The 20,599-nt window shown below is 39.1% G+C and overlaps 1 protein-coding gene across 12 annotated transcripts in view; it reads left to right on the plus strand.

The window, feature by feature from the left end:
* Positions 1-20,599, plus strand: part of epb41l3a (erythrocyte membrane protein band 4.1-like 3a) — a 112,337-nt gene that overhangs the window by 9,386 nt on the left and 82,352 nt on the right. For 10 of the 12 annotated variants that reach the window (XM_037536822.1, XM_037536819.1, XM_037536826.1 and 7 more), the window contains exon 1: positions 10,945-11,077. The exons of 1 other annotated variant lie outside the window; for it this stretch is intronic. The gene's annotated coding sequence lies outside the window, so the exon portion shown is untranslated. Of the gene's footprint in view, positions 1-10,944; positions 11,084-20,599 lie in introns of those variants that run through there. One more of the 12 variants, XM_037536821.1, reaches the window with a different exon arrangement.

Raw genomic sequence — 20,599 nt, forward strand, 5'->3', positions numbered from 1 at the left:
AAGATTTTTTTTTAAATCTTACTATCTTGTTGAAAGTATACAATTAGAAGAATAAATGCTTGCTGTCAAGAAAAATAGCTTTATTACAGCTTTCATTCTTTTTGAGAGACTTGCTTTCGGTATTTCAATTGATTGAAATTGGTTGCATTTTCTGCTTTGTGTGGTCTGAGCTATCTCAACTATAAATTTAGACTCATTAGACTGCATCTCTCATGTGTAGTTTTGGTGTTCTAGTGCAGATTTTCTTCTCTTTATCTGTTTTCTTGTCTCAGTAATGGCTTCTTGACAGCTACACATTCTTTCAGACCCATAGTGTTCAGCAAAATACAAACAAAACTGGAGCTTGATTTTCTTCTCTTTTTCAAGGATGAATTAATTTAATTATGATTTAGGTACTGTTTGTCTGATGGTGACAGTTTTGGTGGTCTACCAGTTCTTGCATGGCCCATTTCCTTTACAGCCTGGTGAAAGTGAATTATGTTATATCTCATTTCTTTAAAAGTATCTCCTGAAATATGAATAACTTGAACTTAATGGCTCTATCCTTCAATGTGTTTGAAGATGTATTTAGTGTGTACTATTCTTTTATTCAAAGTATATATATATATATATATATATATATATATATATATATATATATATATATATATATATACATATATACACGTGTGTGTGTGTGTGTGTGTGTATGTATATATATATATATATATGTGTGTGTGTGTGTGTGTGTGTGAGATGTGCCTGTCTTGTTTTGTGTACCCATCTTTCCCTCCAGTACTTTCCTGCATATCCCCCTATTGAGGAAAATAAACCTGCCTGTAATCAGTGAACTCTGTGGGTAGAAACACAGTGCCAATCATCACCAACACTGCAGGAACAAACATATTAAAAAAACCAAAAAAAAAAAAACCAACACTTACACTAAACCCCCGATCGCAGTCTGCCTCCCCACTGCACCATATATACATACACTCACAAACTCACCCTCACCCCCCACCCCTCAGATAGAAGCCACAGTCATCTATCTCAGTCTTTCCCCCTTTATTATTCTGTATTAATTTACTCTGGGAAGCAGCCCTGAACGCTTGATGTGTCTGGATGCTGTCTGTGAATAACTGAATAGGTCTGTCTGAGTTTTTTCAGAGGCTTAAGGAAATGAAACGTCTTTATACCACCTCCCTTTCTGAATAGGAATAACCCATTTCCACTGGTGGAAGGGTCTCAGTCTATGTGAAATAAGTGTTTTAGAGTGTCACTTCGGAATATAGGCTTTCTTTAATACTGCAGTCTTGAATGACAGTACATAAGAAAACCTTTTCAGACACCAGATTCTGTTACACTACCATACTCACCTACTTTAGGGTTTGGTCGCTAATATATAAACCCTAGAGATGATACAGCAATAACATCAATACTGACATCATTATAGGCACTATAGATGCTTTTTGATGAACTGTAAATGATTTTTTGCTTGTAGCTGCTTGACTGTGTTTCTTAATCATTCATTTTCACTGTCTTTGTTTCTTTGCTAAAGGGCAGTACAATACATAATTTGATCATCATTGTCTCAAGCTATAGCTTTTTCAATCCTCGTTATCAGAAGAGGCTGTAATATGTAAATGAGCGCTCTAACCAGTCACAGTGATATTTTTGTATCGTGGACATCCTAACCAAATCTTAGATGTCCCAGATGTGGATGTTTTAATGAATAAAGACAAATTTTCCACCAAAAATACTTTGGTCAAATGTATGCAGACCAAGCTTTAACCACATAACATCAAATATTCTCCAGTGTTGATTTGCTATATTGCATGGAATATTGCAACCACAATATGGAACAATATTGTATTTATTCAATATAATGGTAAAGATAATACTGGCCAGCATTTAACCGTGTCACTTTACTGATTTACCCGGGGATGGTTGTAGCATAGCGCAGTATGTAGCAATATAATTGCTCAACTAGTTTTTTTTCCTGCATATCATGCAACCCTTGTGCAGATCCATTGTGTTCTCGAAGATGAGGACGATGATGTTAGAATGAGCAACGCCCTTCAGCTGTGTTGTACTGTATTCAGGCCTTAAAAACAAAGATGATTCTTTGGTTCTAAGGACATCATTTTCTAAGCCGCTTCTCCCTCATGGTTCTAAGGACAGTTCACTCTAATGTTACTCACTTCACTGGTTCAGTGTCTACCTGGCTTGACCTAGCAAGTTGGGTTTAATCCTGCTCTCTTTGTTATGGGATGCTATTCGTATTGTTTTCTGTAAGATCACAGCCACATAAGTCTTGATCAGAAAATATCTCCGTCATGTTATTCCTGTAAAATTAACCGTAGGAATAACCCCAGTTTTAAATTGCCATGTTGGTAAATATTCCTCTTATCCTGTGGAATCATCAGAAGTTGCATGGAGAAAGTATGGAGACACGCTAAGAAGCATTTACTTGTATTCTCTGTGGTTCTGATATGTACTGTTCTACCTCAGTTGTATGAGTGTAAACATTAAAAATTTAAAAATGGCAGGAACAAAAATTTGTTTTGTGGCACTCTTGGCTGGTGACTGCAATTCCTGAAGCTAATGACAACACTAAGCCACCTTGCATTGATATCATGGCCATAATCTTACTAAATCAATTTTTTTCACATTTATGAAATATGATGTAGTATTCAAATTCCCACAGTAAAAAAACAATAAAGTGTTGAGACCTTAGATATAAACAAGGATTTTGTTATGCTATTTAAACCCACAACATGAATTGAGACGGTAATAGACTAAATATAAACAAAATCATCATTTATAGAGTACTTTTTATTGGAAGCATTTTAGTCTAACTTCCATGTCAGTTAAATATCCAAATTATGTTTTCAGCTCTCTTTGAACCAGTGCAGTAGAATGATCCATACAGACATGGCTTAAAACATCCGGAAGAGTATTTGTATCTGGCAACCTAAGGCTTTTACATTTTCAGGCCATTTCAGTGTCCTGCAGAGTCCCTTTTTCCCTGCACCTTATATAGCCATACATTCCAGAGCTGAGGTTCCCTTTAGGAAACCTGAACTGCTTAAAACAGAACAGCTTTCCAACCTATAAACCTACATAATTACTATGGATCAATCAGTTTTGTGAATGTTATAATTCAAGATAGTAAGGCAAGAACAGAAATGACATTTTTCTCAGCCTTTGTATGAATTCAGCTATGCTCTGGCAACTGGCTTATTATCATCACACTGCGCCTCCCACACCAAAGCTACCTTTAAACACCTGGGTCCATTGCTCTCTGGGGAAATCACCTGACCATACAGAGTCCTGCACTGTAGAAGTCTAATGTTTTATTCTAGAATGCTGAGTCTTTAAAGTACCTTTTTTCACTAAACACAGCACTGACTGTTTCCTTCTGAGTGCCTTGCTTGCGTAAAACATGACACACAAGAGTTGCCAGATCTATGTTAAAGGCTTGCCAAAAAAATTTGAATTACATATTGTTATAAAAAATATTCTTCCATTCTTTTCAATGGCATGCATATACATCTTGAATTGAGGTCTTGATGGTTTCATGCGCTTTCCTCAAGCAACCTTTAGACAACAGTTGATAAATCTCCATCATGTCTTTTAGATTCTCCCTCAAAAGTGTATATTTAGAGTTACAGTTCATATGGTACACAATAGGAAATCACATGTAGGTGACAGATTTGCTTCTGGTGAGAGACAAAGCTTTAATACCCTCAGGCAGATTTACAGTAATCTTAGGCTAAATCACACATTTTAACAATGTGTTACTCTGCACTGGGTGAGACTCTAGGCATCAGAGAAACACAAAGCTTGCATGAAAGCTGTTAAAATTGGGTCCACCTTGACAAATTCTGTGCTATAGAGCAGCTGCAGCTTCATTTGCAAGCTCAGTAGGATGTTTCTTTGTTAAATAATTTCACAACTCTAAATTGCGTGTTATCACGTATTACTCCCAATCTTAAATTACACTATTAGTGGGACCACATCACTGAAAATCCTTTCCAGCCCTTATCTAGGCTTAACACTTAGAAGTAGAGTCATTCAGATGTACTGTTTACGTGTAATTTTGTAATAAGTATACATTATAAGTATATATATTTGTATAATAAGTTATGCAATGAATTAAGTTTGTATTTGTTTATTTACAGTACTGTGCAAAAGTCAGAGACCGCCCTTTATTTACTTAATTTCTAAATAGCCATTAAATATTCCTTTTTAATGGCTATTTAGTGTCAGGAAAAAAAACATCTGTCTGAAAACATTAGACAGAACAGCTAATGTTACCATTTGTAGTACAGATACCTATAGTTGTGCACTCTTTGTTTTAATCACAGCTTCCATTCTTTTTGGAAGGTTTGCTTTCAGTTTTTCAAAGAAATCTGCAGTAATATTTTTCCATCACTCCGAAGTTCAGTTTTGGAAGCATATTGGGGCAAAGTAGCTTTATCTAGGCAACTTAGTTATACAAGAAATTGGCCATGTTACTAGATTTGCATTAGTAAGTGTAACAGATGAGCAAAGTTAACCCCCCAAAAAGTTAAGTTGGTTGCATTTTCTGCTTTCTGTGATCCAAATAATTACAATTACTAATTTAGACTTAGACCATAAAACTTAACTCCACGTCTTAGATGTTCAGTTTTGGTTATTTGGTGCAGATTTTCTCTTTTTGTCTATTTACTTTTCTCAGTAAGGGCTTCTTGACAGCTGCACATCATTTCACACTAGTGTTGAGTTGTTGAGTCTTCTCATAGTGGAAGGATGGATACCTGTGGATTTTTCAGATCTGAAGTAAGAGTGGAGCTTGATCTTCTCTCTCTCAAAGATGAAAGCTTTAAGTACTGTTTATCTGATGGAGACAGTTTTGCTGAGGGGTGTGGTGCTGCCGCTTGGCCTTTCCTCCTGACCGATCTGCTGACGCATGGGAGAACTAGCTCTAGCTCTTTGACAGATCAGTACATCCTCAAAACTGTAGTGATATGGACCACGTTTATAAATTAATGCCACTTGCCTTGGCATATTTTAGCAAATAGCCACTCAGTTTGTCCAGATAGACGATCGTTACTCATAGTGCAGTTAAATAGCTTGTCAGAGCAGCCACTGGTACTATGATTCAGTGTCTCGTTCCAGTCTGTTGATGAGGGCAGTCACTTTCTAACTGCTGACCCTGAAGCTGCTCATAGACCCACAGGCAGACAAAATTTAATCATTTAATAATATCTAAGATCAATAAGATCATATCTGCCCAATGTTGATGCTAGTGAATACTGATCAACTCTGACCTCACCTGGTGATATTTTTAGTATATTCACTCAAATGTAGCTGAGAAGGAGCCCTGCATTTTTAATAGGCCTGGGTCTTAGGGCAATGGAAAAGGATACTGGCAAAGCTGAAGATGATGCTTCAGATGCGATAATCGCTGTGTTTGGAAAGAGGGCTTGTACAAGAAATGTTAACATGTACAAGAAATGAGTCTATTTGAGATTATTTAAAACACAAATGTTTCAAAATGTATGTATAATGAAATAATTTATATCTAAACAAAGGCATTCAGAGTGGCTTGATGCACAATGTCGTATTGAAACTTACTGAATCACAGTTGTTCACACTAGTGGCGAAATAGGAGCCAGACGTCTGAAGAGTTTAATGCAATCCATGAAATGGTTGCATATATGCTGCCTGATGTCTGAGATGCTGTTTTATGATAGTTTTGATGCCTAAAACATATTGTTCCAAACACATTGAGAGTGAAAAGGTAAATACATGTCAAAATAGTCCCCTCAAAAAATTGTCAAAATTTCATAAAAAATGCAGACGCTTGTAGTTTCACTGGTCAATTTTGGATAGTATATAAAATGGCTATACTTGTGTTGTAGACATCACAACCTTTCTGAAGTCTATATATATATTATATGAGTTCTATGCTCATTGTCCATTTTATCAGCTCCGCTTACTAATATAAGTGCACTTTGTAGTTCTACAGTTACAGACTGTAGTCCATCTGTTTCTCCGCATATTTTATAGCCCCTTTTTTACCCTGTTCTTCAGTGGAGTAGCTACTATTTGCGTGGTGGATCATTCTCAGCATTGCAGTAACACAGATGTGGTGGTGGTATGTATATATATATATATATATATGAGAGAGAGAGAGAAAGAGTTGAGGGTGAGAAAGTAAGCTGTTAAGCTGTAAAACATGTGCAACGTGTGTGTATATAAGAAAATACCACACTAATTATTTTTACACATTGCTCAAGCCTAGTTTGAAGTTTTCAGTTACTGAATTCAAACAGCATATTCAAACACAAATTCAGTGTAATTCCTTTCACGTATAAATCCTACAAATTTAATGCAGGCCATATGTATATTAGTTAGGCAGTGTCATTTTCTGAGCTGGAAACACCAAAAAGGTTTTCTAAAAGGTGCACAAATGAATTTGTTGTTATTAGTGAAGCAGAAACAGAAGTAAATTTGTTCTGAATAAGGACAATTATAAATGTGGTTCATGGGCCATTTATTCGTGCCTTACAGAATGTCGAGTGCCACTGCTAAGGCACTTCTGTCATTTGCACTCTGCTTTCTTCCTGTTTGTGCTCATGCCTGCCTTGTTTTGATGGAGCTCAGTGAAGAGCACTTGGGTGTATTAGGTTCCTGATTAAAGACTTGATTGACCTACCTGGCATGTCGAAATCAGTCGAGCGGCAAATGAATTTAACTCACTCCAACAGCTCTTTTTTCTGTGAGATAATTGCATTGCTAGTGTTAATGAGGCTGAATCTAAGGGACTAAAAGATAAGAGCCCAAAGAAAGACTTGAAGTGACACAGAGAGATTTGATTGACATCTGTTCACCACCCATTGGCTTGATTATTTATTTCATCGGCCTGTCACTGTAGTGGTTGTGCTCTGTGTTAACTAAGAGCTTCTGTACTCTGTCTCAGTGTTGACATCACTTAACTAGCACAGTATTCCAGTGCTCCAGACTCATCAGCATGCAAAGGGGAGTACACACCAGGACGAGAGGGGGTGGGGGTCAGGGAGAGCACGTGAAGGAAGAGAGAAGGAAGGAGCAGCAGTGAGGGAGACTGAGGGGATAAAAACAAACAGCCTGAGTGAGTGAAGAGCCAGAGAGGAAGAGAGAGACACAGACAGAGAGGGAAAGCATGTGGGCTAGTGGAGCAGTAAAAGAATGGCATTGGAACAGGCAGATGCCAGGGCTGCAGTGTAGTAAGACGAGAGCTGAATACTGCATGGCTGCTGTGGCTTATTTCTGGAGCAGCACAGCTTTATTACTGCAGTCAGGCCATAGCAGGGTTTATGGTGTTATTTAATGATATCCTTCAAAAGAACAGACAAAATTCAGGTTCACAGTGGCTGCTGCTACTGTTGCTAGCTTTGTCTACTATTGCAAGTAATGGTGTGTTATACTGTGTGAGTAACTACACAGGAAAGTCTATTTGAGGTTATTTATATACCAAGTCATATTGTTCACAGTGGTAGTGAGAGGACATTTAAAAGGTTTACTGCCTCTAAATACTACCTCACAAGACGTTATTTTATGAAATGTTGACAAATATGTTGCATGCTGCCTGTTACAATGTTTTATGATAGTTTTGAGATAAGGTTTTGGCCTAGAACTTATAATAAAAGCATAGTTTAAAAATGCTTTTCAAGTTTTTCCCTTTTCTGTGTTATTTATCTTTCAGTGCCTATAAACAGTCTGCATCGGGCCTGAGGCTTAAACACAGAGTGTTTCTGACAGAGGGTGAATAGATGTGGGTGAACAGAGATGAATAGTGTGAGAAAATCAATGTGTTTTTTGGAACATAGAAGCATGCAGATTTATTCTAATAAACCCCCAAAACATTATTTTGAACACAAAAAATGAGCATAAAAAGTCCCCTTTGAAAATACATGTAAGATGGAGAGGTATGTGTATGTATATGTGTAAGGGCAAAACAGTCCCAGAAGAATGCTTATTTTTTCCAATTTACTGCTATCTTACCACTATGAACCTTACACATAAAACCTCAGACTACACATCTAGGTTCACTGGTTTATTTTGACAGTAAACAAAATGGCTCTATTTACATTGAATTCCTATTTAACAAGTTGACGTGGTTTGAAAAAAAATGTGATCATTTAAGTAAGAAATTTGCAGTGTTAACCTGGTAGCCAAAAGCTTCTATTTGTTAGCTGTATTAGCCTTGTAGCTCCGGTGCTAGAGTAAAGAAACCAAACATGTCTTAGTTGATAATGTGGGCTTAGCTGAAAGTTGTGTACATTTGGTTTTTGGCTCAAGCATCTCTTTAAGCAAAATACCATTCAAAAGAGCCACTGCATCAGGCTGCCGCTGTCTGGAATCAGTATTGTAAACCACTGTCCTTTTGGTCTGGCTGCCAAATTATGGCTGGCATTGCCAGCAGAAATGAGACTGCTTGTTTCTGCACATCATCTTGCGTGTCCCTGCTCATTTGTGTCTGGTAGTCATCCAAAACCAGTTCCTCTTCATCTTTTCTACTCTGTGGTATTGCCTGATGTTTGCCACACAGGGAGCTCAAAAAGGCTTGAGGAAATGATGGGCACCACATTCAGACCAAAGAAAATTAATAGAACCTCTGGGAGTATCACAGTAGCTGAAATCTCTACACTAATTTGAATGTGCTACATTTGTATTGTTAACCTTTAGTGATCTAGTATGCGATTTAAAGATCACCTGGTGAGAAAAATCTGTTTTTAATTAATGTTTACACAGTATTTACAAATACATAATATAAAAAACTGACTCCTGCCCTTAATAAAAACCAGGCTGCTTATGAAAGAGGCCAGTAAACACTTGCAAAATATTCAGCTGACGTTCAAAGACACCAGATGCCAAAGACGTGTGGATTACAACTCTATAACTCTTAAGAAGAAAATACATTATTACTATTGTAATGAACGTTTTTCCCTAAAAGACGACGCATATTGCTGCTGTCAGAAGAAAACCTTGTACCTGCGTACTTGTCGTTTTTCATGTCTGTTCTTTTCATTGTGTGTAAATTTCATGATAAATGGACCAAAAGAAACAGCCCAAAATGACTTGGGGGGTGGGGAGGTCTGGTTGCATTGACTTACATTAAAAATAAAGTAGGTTTTTTCCTTTTCCTGTAAAGTCATCATGATGGAGATGCAAGGTTTTCTTCCGACACCAGCGATATATTGAGTTACAATACAATATAAATGTATTCCAAAAGGATTTGTACCCTTTAATGTTGTTTTCATATTGTGATGGTTTCAATTCCTAGACCACAAGTCATATGGATTGAATGCCTGGTTGAAAAATTATGTACATGCTTCCCATTTATTCAGATGATCCGTTTACCTATTGCATCTGTCGGAGTAATAATTTGAGCAGCCAGTTTTAATTAATAAAGAATAGCGAGTACAGCCAACTTAATAAATTGGCCGTATACATAAATAATCAATGCATACCCCACACGTGCTCTGGATAATTGTATGATCATTATAGATAATGGCTCATATTTTGGCTGTTAGACTGTAATTTTCCCTGTATTGTCTGCATTCATGCTAGTCCATGTTCCAATGCATCTCATCAGCAGAGACGTCAAACTAATGCACATCATTATAGTCAGTTGGGATTAGATGGAAATAGTGGTGCCAGATGGAAACAGTCTTTTGGGCTTAGCTATTGTGTTTCACTGTCAAGATGAATAACTAAAATAAGGCTGACATCAGACCATTCAGACTGGATGCAAATCGTCTCCTTCAGGGTCTGGTCCTGAAGGTCACACTAGAGACTGCACCGCACTGCATACAAAGCATCCTGACCGTCCTGGAGCTGAACAGGAAAGTGACGTCTGAGGCATTTTTCCTCAGGCAGTCTCTTAGTCAGCCAAACCTGGGTATGCTGCACACTGTAACTGGAGCCATATGTGTGCTATACATTAAGTAGCCTCTTTTGAACAGGCGTTACCGATTATGTTTCTACCTCCCATCGAGACTTTACTGTTTGTTGAATATTTTACCACTCAGAACTGGAGCTGTGCACATGCTGGGCTTTAGCCTAAAACTATGGCAAACCAGCCACGTAACCCCAACACCACCGAGCAGGAGCCCAACACCTTCTACACAGCGACTGCTCAAATTAAGACACCTCCATTTCTGTCCGCTTTCCTGGAATTTGTCTGATCTATAGCCCATGTCCTCACTAGATCTGACTAGCAAAAGGATCCACATAGCTATTAGATCAAGCAAAATCAAGGAAAACAGGACCAATGCTTCAATTCAGCTGTTCGAATGCAGCCAAAATATCCAAATGTTTATAGACACTTGGTCATCCAGCGTTTCATATGAAATGAAGGGTGTTAAAGTCAGTGTCCTGGGATGTGAATTAACCAGGTTAAAAAGGTCAGTATTGATTTCAGATTGACTTTAATGTGGAGTGTCTCTCCTTTGCCGCAGTAACAGCCTTGACTTCTTCTAGGAAGGTTTTACACTAGATGTTGGAACATTGCTGTGAGAATTTGATTGCATTCAGCCACAAGACCATCGTTGAGATGCTGGATGATTAGTTCTGGTTCACTCCACTCCAACTCACTCCAAAGGTACTGGATGGAACTGGAGCTAGATCTCTCTCCAGAGAACACACTTTCACTGATCCATAGCCCAGTGCCGGGGCGGGGTTTGTACCGCTCGATATTGGGGACGGTAACCTCAGGCTCATGTGCAGCTCCTCCAGACTGCCCCATTCTATAATATGCAGTGCTTTTCTATGGAGGTTGCACGTGCTGTTTCCGCAGAGCACTTTAAAGTAGCTGAATTCACTGATTAGAAAGGGTGTCTGGACACGTTTGGACACATAGTGTAGCTTAGTCAGGAAAGGGGGTCAACGTGCTCTCCGCGAGTATCCCACAATTCTGCGCTGCGACTGTACGGCTCGTGTATATATATATATATATATATATGTGTGTGTGTGCGCGCGCGTGTGCACGCGCTCAGGGCGGTCACTCAGCAGCCACCAGCTCGGGAGACCGCAGCGCATCCAGCGAGAGGAATTCGCAGCGGAGCAGGTAGATGTAGGCGCTTCCTTCTCCTTTTAAACATGTTCTCCGTCGGTGTGTGTACAGTGAGTGAGTGAGTGAGAGGTCTGCGTGTGGGTGGGTGGAGAGCGCAGTGCAGCACTGTTAGCATCCAGCCCAGCAGAGACGGTTCGGGTGCCCTTCTCATGTAACTACAGTCAGGTGTTTCATTACGAGACTGCAGTTGGTTTCTTCCCCGAATTTTCGGTTCCACCTTAAATGGTGCAGCAGTCCCATTCCGGCGCCTCGGGCCGCACAGCGGGGAGAACGGAGCTGCTGCACCGTTTAAGGTGGAACCGAAAATTCGAAAAAGAAATCAACTGCAGTCTCGTAATGAAATACCTGACCGTAGTTTTATTAGCTTCCATGATTTAAGGTGGAACCGAAAATTCCACCTAAAATGCACCATTTAAGGTGGAACGGGAAATTCTTAAAAGGGGCCGGCGAATAGCAAACCAACTTCAGCCTTGTTATTTCATTAGCCTACAGTTACAGAAATGAAACAAGCCTAAAACTGCCCGGGGGCCGGAATAGGTCTGAGGGGCTCAGGCTTAGCGTTCATGCTGCATGCTAACCGCTTTGAGCTCCGTGTTGGTTAACATCATTAACGCCCTGCTGCTGCATCTGCATCTCAGCAGCCGCCTGATACCGACTCTAAGCGGGCTTCATCCGGCTGCTGTCCTGTCCAGAGCGCCGAAGTGACTGTGTGTGACTCTGGCTTGGGGGTGTAGGAGGCTGCTGTTGTTTCTGGCCGTGTCTGATGAGCTGAGACGCCTGGTTAGGGGTGCCGGTTTCTGACTTTGTGTCCCTGAAGTTCATCGGCCTGAGCTGTGGAGACGGACGCGCTTCTGCAATGCGGCGGGTGTGGCCTGAGGACCGGGGACTTACACTAGACCTGAAGTGTGCTCGCTCAGACAGGGCTTAAGGCCGGAGCGAGTTTCACTGCTCCACGGCTCTGATCCTGGAAGGTTTCTGCCGTGTCATGCTCAGATGAGTGATAGTGGGCTCCGATGCAGCAGCACAGATCTCTGCAGTGGCACTGAGCAGCAGGGATGCGCTGATGGTTCTGGGCCTGTATGCGATGTTTTACAGGCACTTTTGAAGTTTGCCATCAGTTGTTATATAAATAATTGCTATTATTTTATTTGGAAAAAATCTTTAGACACCAGGAGGTATTTTAAAGCGACCATAGTGTGCATTGTTCTCTTATTTTTTCCTGAGGTCCGTTTGTGATGTTTGTGTGATTTATGTAATCCCTTTTTATTTTTATACATTTTCCAATCTCTGTTTATCTCTTAGAATTAAACAGCCTGTTTTTTTTTTTTACTATACCTGTAAGACTAAAATAGGCAAATAAGCTCTCTTCTGATTGGCTCTCCCGTATTGTGCCACATTTAAAAATCAGTCTGGGCTGTAACACTCCTTATAACTTCAACGTGAATGGGTGGAGTAAGTAAGTAAGTAAGTAAACATTTATTTATATAGCACTTTTCTAAGCACAGCTACAAAGTGCTTCACAAACAACAAGTACTAAAAATAGAATGATAAAACAAAAGGAGTATGTGAATGAGTTAGGCTTTGTTCGCATTTCCAGGCTGAGGTGGCACAAATCCCATTTTTTGCCCTAATGTGACTCTGATCTGTTGTTTTCGTGGCTGTGTGGACACGCAAATCTGAGTTTTTCAAATTTGGCCTACACCGCTTTCAAATGTGGTTCTAGATTCAGGACGCCAGTTCGTTCACATTAATGACATATTTGAATCACTTATCTAAGTGTGAGTGTGAACCATCGTGTCAGACTGGTAATGTGAACATAGCCTTAGTTTTAGTGACGTCACAGACTGCGAATTCAGGCTTTTTTGCAGCTTAATGTCCGTGTATGGACTGGGGCATGAGTCGTACATTTTGGAAGACGGTTTGTAAAAGTATGTAAACATTTCAGGAAAATACACTGCTCAAAAAAATAAAGGGAACACTCAAATAACACATCCTAAATCTGAATGAATGAAATATTCTCATTGAATACTTTGCTCTGTACAAAGTTGAATGTGCTGACAACAAAATCACACAAAAACCATCAATGGAAATCAAATTTATTAACCAGTGGAGGCCTGGATTTGGAGTCACACACAAAATTAAAGTGGAAAAACACACTACAGGCTGATCCCACTTTGATGTAATGTCCTTAAAACAAGTCAAAATGAGGCTCAGTATTGTGTGTGGCCTCCACGTGCCTGTATGACCTCCCTACAACGCCTGGGCATGCTCCTGATGAGGACAGTCTGTGGTGCAATGTGGCGTAGGTGGATGGAGCGAGACATCATGTCCCAGATGTGGTGAATCGGATTCAGGTCTGGGGAACGGGCGGGCCAGTCCATAGCTTCAATGCCTTCATCTTGCAGGAACTGCTGACACACTCCAGCCACATGAGGTCTAGCATTGTCCTGCATTAGGAGGAACCCAGGGCCAACCACACGAGCATATGGTCTCACAAGGGGTCTGAGGATCTCATCTCGGTACCTAATGGCAGTCAGGCTACCTCTGGCGAGCACATGGAGGGCTGTGCAGCCCTACAAAGAAATGCCACCCCACACCATTACTGACCCACTGCCAGACCGGTCATGCTGAAGGATGTTGCAGGCAGCAGATCGCTCTCCACGGCGTCTCCAGACTCTGTCACGTCTGTCACATGTGCTCAGTGTGAACCTGCTTTCATCTGTGAAGAGCACAGGGCGCCAGTGGCGAATTTGCCAATCCTGGTGTTCTCTGGCAAATGCCAAGCGTCCTGCACGGTGTTGGGCTGTGAGCACAACCCCCATCTGTGGACGTCGGGCCCTCATACCATCCTCATGGAGTCGGTTTCTAACCGTTTGTGCAGACACATGCACGTTTGTGGCCTGCTGGAGGTCATTTTGCAGGGCTCTGGCAGTGCTCCTCCTGTTCCTCCTTGCACAAAGGCGGAGGTAGCGGTCCTGCTGCTGGGTTGTTGCCCTCCTACGGCCTCCTCCACGTCTCCTGGTGTACTGGCCTGTCTCCTGGTAGCGCCTCCAGCCTCTGGACACTACGCTGACAGACACAGCAAACCTTCTTGCCACAGCTCGCATTGATGTGCCATCCTGGATGAGCTGCACTATCTGAGCCACTTGTGTGTGTTGTAGAGTCCGTCTCATGCTACCACGAGTGTGAAAGCACCACCAACATTCAAAAGTGACCAAAACATCAGCCAGAAAGCAGAAAGGTACTGAGAATCAATATTTTAAGTTTCGGGGCCATTAAGACTAAGCCTCTGAAGTTGAGTATGAACATCTTAGTATAATTTTATTTATGTGCCTCCAACAGAATTTGTTTTATGTTATTGAGGTCTGTGGTCCTGGTGATGCTGATGCTGATATGTCTACATACATTTATTTGATGTAGACATTTTGGCTAGACCTGGATTAGTTTTACAGAGAAATGTAGATTCTTATGCAAAAAAAATGAGCCATGCCAAAAATATAATTTTTTTTACTGATGTGAACTGGTCAGGGTCCAGATTTAAACTGTATAGAGAATATTTGGTCTCACATTAAACTGAAACTAGCTTGGAACTGTTTTTCAACTGTTCAAAACCATCAGCGCCAAGTGAAACAATATTGAGTGTGAAAGGCTGTCTGCAAGTTTACCCACAAGACTTCAACATTTTGAAAGTCAAAATGTAAAAGCTTTCCCAAGTTAAGTTACTCTGTCTGCTTGCTTAATGATTTGTTGTTAAGACCATTAAAAGCTTAATGTGAACTTAAGGAATGTATTTAGTGGAGTCAAACATCAGTAAAATTACATGCCAGTAAGTTTTTGACTAATTATTTTCATATACTGAGATGATTCTGATAACACTGTGCATCTCTACTGAGAAGAAACATGATTTATTGGACCTGTAGGCTACTTGGAATTGAGGGCCTCTGTTAATTCAGTCAGTACACAGTTAGACTTTATTTGTTGTTATGTCTGCACTTCACTTGGTCACTGAACTTCACTGTAAATGAGTGTTTTTTTCATCCTGTCTTGGATGAAGAAATGCATATTGCTTGTCAACAGTGACATGGAAAGGCAGCCTTTAATGGCCAGTTTGGCAGTCTTTATAATCATTATAGGTAATACCGTTAAAATTCCAAACACAAATGCTGAAAGAAGTATTATTCTGATGACCTTATAGTTATCATGTGGGAGATGTGTTCAAGCTGGGTAGTTAACAAATCATTAAGTGCATTTATTGTAACCTTTTTATTTGGAATGTGTACAGTATGTGTGCATCTATAATGTAGGCTATTCCTATTTATACTTTATATGTTTTTATATTTTACTCATATCATCATTACATTAAGAATTGAGGATACTGGTAATGAGAGTTTATTGGAAATAGAGTAAGGAAGTCTGGTAATCAGTAGGGTTCAGGATCGAAATTCATGTCTGTTATGGTACTGATCAATTTCTTTAATCCTGCTGAGTAAAATTGTATGTCATTCAATACCAAATGTCAATGCCTAAGTAGTCAGTCTTATCAGTGTCCAAGAGCCAGTAAACATGCTTGTTCTTAAATTTAAACTGCTGAATGCCTAACTAGATTACGTTCTTGATTACTTGCTTACAGTCTGTTGTGGTCAGTGAATCCACCCACGTCCAGCACCTCATTTCTGCTTTAAGCCACACCCATTTTCGGCTTTTTGAAGAAATTTGAAGAAGATATCAGAAAAGGTGTTGTTCAGAAATTGGTATGGAAGTCAAGGATTCATTAGTGGTATTATTGGTAAAAAAAATATTTTGCACAATACTCAGCATTCATCACTTGTGTATGTGTCTGCATATGTGCAGTGTAGGACGTTGCTCAAAATTCAGCCACATAAATGGATCAATTTAGTCTTATTTATTCCTTGCTCAGTCTTACTCAAAATTGTATTAAAAGGTAGTATAGAATTTAAAAAGCATCTGTTGTGCAGAATGTATTCACTTTTTTATTAGTGCAGTGAGCGCTTGCAAACAGACAGTGTGTACTGATGATTACATGGCAGTATGTCTGGTGTCTGTGTTTGTACGTGTTTAATTCAGCTCACACAAATTTGTTAGGCATGAGCAAATGGTAGGTTTATGACTAGGGCTAGACATTAAAATTCAACACTTGCATGGCTTTAGACAAAATTAGTTCACCACAGACTATCAAACAATTCTGCGTTCCTTGTCAAATTTTAGCACCTTAGTGTTCAACCTTATCAGTATCGATGAGCTAGTAAACATGCTTGCTCCAAAATTAGGCTTATGAGCATGTTATTAACATCGGCAGTAGGGTTGAGCGATATGGCAAAAATAGAACATCGCAGTGCTTGAAGACATATTCGTGATACACAAGTATGCTTCACAATATTTAGTTTGAGGGTTTATAGAAAAAAAAACCAGAACCAGTAATGCTACATTTAAAAATAGTAGGGATGCATTGATACCTTTTTTGACAGACCAATTACAAGTAAGAGTAAATATTTTTTAGTACTTGCTGATACAGAGTCCGACACTATACTCAGTAACCTACTTAGAATGAAGTAGTTGTTAGTGTAAATGAGTGCAATGTACTTTAACAATTAAAACAATAAAATCTAGCTGATTTTAAATAACATGCATTAGTTTAGTTAGATCAAGTAGAGTTGCCATAGAGAAGAGGAATTATGTTCCATGCCAAAAGCGCTTCTGTACATCAGTACAGATTCGTAGTATGTTTCCTAGTTTTGACCTGATGCCCCTCTCATCTCTCTTTCTTAATAACAGTCTCTGTAGTACAGTGACGGCGGGAGTCATATCCCAGACTAATGCATCCAAAATGCTCACTGTGGAGTTTAAAGTCTTTGTTTGGCTGGTGGAGCTGTACAAATAGAATCACCATATACAGACTTTGGAAGCAAATGTCAACTCTTTTTGACAGACTCTTAGTCTCATCTGTATTGAAGAAGTGGTTACATTTTTATCTTTATGAAGTTGAGTGCAAATAAATGAGCACAGGATCGGGCTGACACCCGATTCCAATATCGGCATCAACGCATCCCTAATAAATACTAGAAAAACTTTTTTTTTTGTGTTCATTTTCTCACATATTCTGTTGCACTAAATTGAACAGAACTGATTATCCTCATTGTGATGATGCAGTCAGTCAGTGTTGTTGAAGTACTGATGATAGCTGATCTGATGATATCTGATAATATGCATGGAAAATTATGGTAATCACAATAAGTGTTACTCACCTGATCAGCAGTCTGTTGAATGAAAACGTAGAAGTAGAATTAGCAGCTGTGTATGGTGTATTTAAAAGAACAAAAAAGTATTGTTCAAGAAGTATTGTTTAACATAATATCAGGGTATCTGAATTTTTGAATGATATTCAGCCCTGTGCATTACACAGAAGGTTGAACACATAAGAAAAGCTGCATGGGCTCATTGGCATATGTAAGATTGATTACTCCTAAGAAAAGCTTTTCAAGCCACTGCAAAATTAAAGTTCAGTGGAAGAGCCAAATTTTGTCCTTGTTGAATAAGAACTGGAGAAATGATTTGTGACTTGCTCTTGACTTGATTCCCTTGTTATATAGTTTAGGAAATAATATGAAAGTAGAACATTGCAGTGCTACATAATTTGGTGGCGACCATGGGAAGGAAATAAAAAGTGAACATGTTCTGTACGAGATATGACAGTGAATGTCTTGGAGTTTCTTTCAGCTCTGGAGTGAATAGTGTGTTTTCACTCAAAGAGATTTACGTAAAATAGCTTATAGGACAAAGAAACAATAGTGTGTTTTTCATTGTGTTGAAATATGGCTTGTTCAGTAAATCTGAGGATTTACTATTTCTGGGTTTGTGGTGACCTCAAAGCATCAGATAAAGCATCATGTTCTGAATGTAGTAGTTACTATGTGTAGAATAGACCTATTAATACCTTGAGCAAGACTACCTCAGTCAAGAATGTCAAGAATGTGAAGATCACAACAGCTCTTAAAGAAATGTGTGCTGTTTATACATGGCTGTGTTATTGAGGTGACACACTGCTTGTTATATTTGATGTGACTGTTAAATCAAAATTTAAATTTTTGAGAGCTTCTAATTGGTACTAGGGGTGCACACTGATATCAAAATCATATCAGTACCAGCAGTTAATTGTTAAAAAAACGTTTTTATTGGTATCAGACAAATAAGTAAACTTTACCACCATCATCATCATTGTTGTTAACCACTTAGTCCAGATAGGGTCGTGGTACTTTACCAACATTTGAATCTTATATTTTACGAGGCATTTATTGTGGGGTTGCAATGAATATTTGATAAGTTTGACAACTAAAATATTCAAAAAAGGAAAAGCAATTTAAATAAGTAGTACTTTTACCTGTTTTTTATGAGAGCTTCATTTTTTTATCAGTCCAACAGAAAACAAAACTTTGTTTTTGAAGTTGAACTCTTCAAGACATCAGTAGTGCTGCATATTTAAAGAGAGCAAGACAATTTTCCTGCACCTCATGCAAAAACAAAGCGATGTTAGCCTTTTATGTCAGTAAAATGGTTTTCCTGTCAAAGCCACAGTCATATCCCAGCTGTTGTCAGAGGTCAGACTTTTGAGACTCTGTTACTGACTGTCTGTACTAGAGCCCAAAATTGATGTAATTATGTCCATTTTAATTGCATTTCAAATATGTTTCCTGCTGCTATAATAAACGAGTGTGCTGGCAACCAAGCCTATCAAAATAGAAAGAAACGTATTAAAAGTGCACTGGCAGATGATATAAATACAGCAGAGTTTAGCACATTCTTGAGTTTGAAGTGTTTTTTGGCCCTGTTTCCTCTGTTCATTACTGACATGAAACAACTTGATCAGGGTTGCCGGACCAGGCAGGATATCCCAAAATGTCATTGTCTGCTACTATGGCAGTAATTGTTTATAAACGTCTGCAGTGGCCATTTTAACTTTATTTTCACACCAAACAAAAACAAAATCTAACCAAACCAAAGCTCACCACTTTTCAGTGGCTTCAAAAATTACATTTTACTCCTTTTCTCAAAACCAAGCTTTTCAGCTCGTCAGTTTTTTGCTGCTCCCCAGCTCAGCTGCCTGGATTGAATTTAAGGTGTAATCTAGCAGCCTCGCTGTGGAACAGGAGGCGGGGCCTAGGTGGCGGAGTTCGGGACTTGTGTCCCACCTTTATGCATCTTGTGGCTGTCATTGTAATTTCCTGGCGGCTGACGTCCTCCTCCCACCATCACTCGCCTCGTCCAGTGGTGTTCTGGGTTTAGGAACTGGCAGCTCTCAGCTCTGTATTCGATAGCAGCATTCTGCTCTATGGTCTGATGGCCTATAGGGTCTCAGTTCTGCAGTCCGGTGCAGCCATATTTAAACTATACACAGCAGCGCAGTGATGACTCCAACCCAGCACCTGTTCCGCTCAGTCACACCCCCTACAGAGTCAGTCAAAAAGAGTCTTCTCATTTGAATATAGACTCAGCGTCCAGTAAACAGCCCTTTGCAGATGACAAAATTTTGGGTTTAAACACACTATACACTTCCCCAGTAAAAAAATGTTCCTTTCATTTAACTGCATTTATAATGCTATACTAATTAACGTTACGTCTCTCTGTAATGCTAATCCAAGTAAGTCCAGATTCTGCCTTTTATAAATATTTATGCAATAACATTAGTATCAACAGATATGAACTTAAAAATCTGAAAATGTGCTGTTCACCAGACGGTCAGCTGCTTTGAGAAAGAGAACATTTATTTACAGGGCACATTATTGTAAACACCAGGAGGTAAAATTTGCATGTTTGATTTAATTGGTGCATGAGTATTAGCAGTAATAGTAAGAGTAATAGCAGAGTCCACTTGTAACATCATGCATCAATGCATCAACTTTTAAAAAGGCTGTTTTTGCAGCTTGTATGGGCTGCATGAGGAATGAATGGTATGTTTATAAAAATATTAGTGTGTATCAAACTCGTATTTTAAAGAACAAAACAAAAAAAAGTGTTTTCATAAATGGAACAATGCTTAGCTGTAGAGATGGGTGATATGGCAAAAATATCGCAATACTTCAAGACTTCAATTTACAATATGCATCACGATATTTAAATTTTCTGAGATTTAGAAAGTTACACAAAGTTACACAAAGAATAATAGTAAGTACATAATAAAAATTCTACTAAAAATACTGTAATAAACCTACAATATTCAACCTACAAAACTACAGTGATTTTTATTCAGTGTTTTACACACTGCACCGCACTAAATCACATAACAGTGCTAATTGTGCTCTCTTTGTAATGAAACATGCAGTTGGTATTCTGTAGGTACCCACGATATCCATTATATGCTCAGAAAAACATATTGTGGCGGTTTATCATGATAATGTTAAAATATTGTCATATTGCTCACTCCTACTTAGCTGAAACGTTTACAAAGCACGTCATTGCTGACACCTTCATGACATTTCTGAAGGGCAGTCACGTCAGACATGT

This window comes from Pygocentrus nattereri, chromosome 3 (assembly GCF_015220715.1).
Source record: "Pygocentrus nattereri isolate fPygNat1 chromosome 3, fPygNat1.pri, whole genome shotgun sequence".
NCBI classification, from domain to species: Eukaryota; Metazoa; Chordata; class Actinopteri; order Characiformes; family Serrasalmidae; genus Pygocentrus; species Pygocentrus nattereri.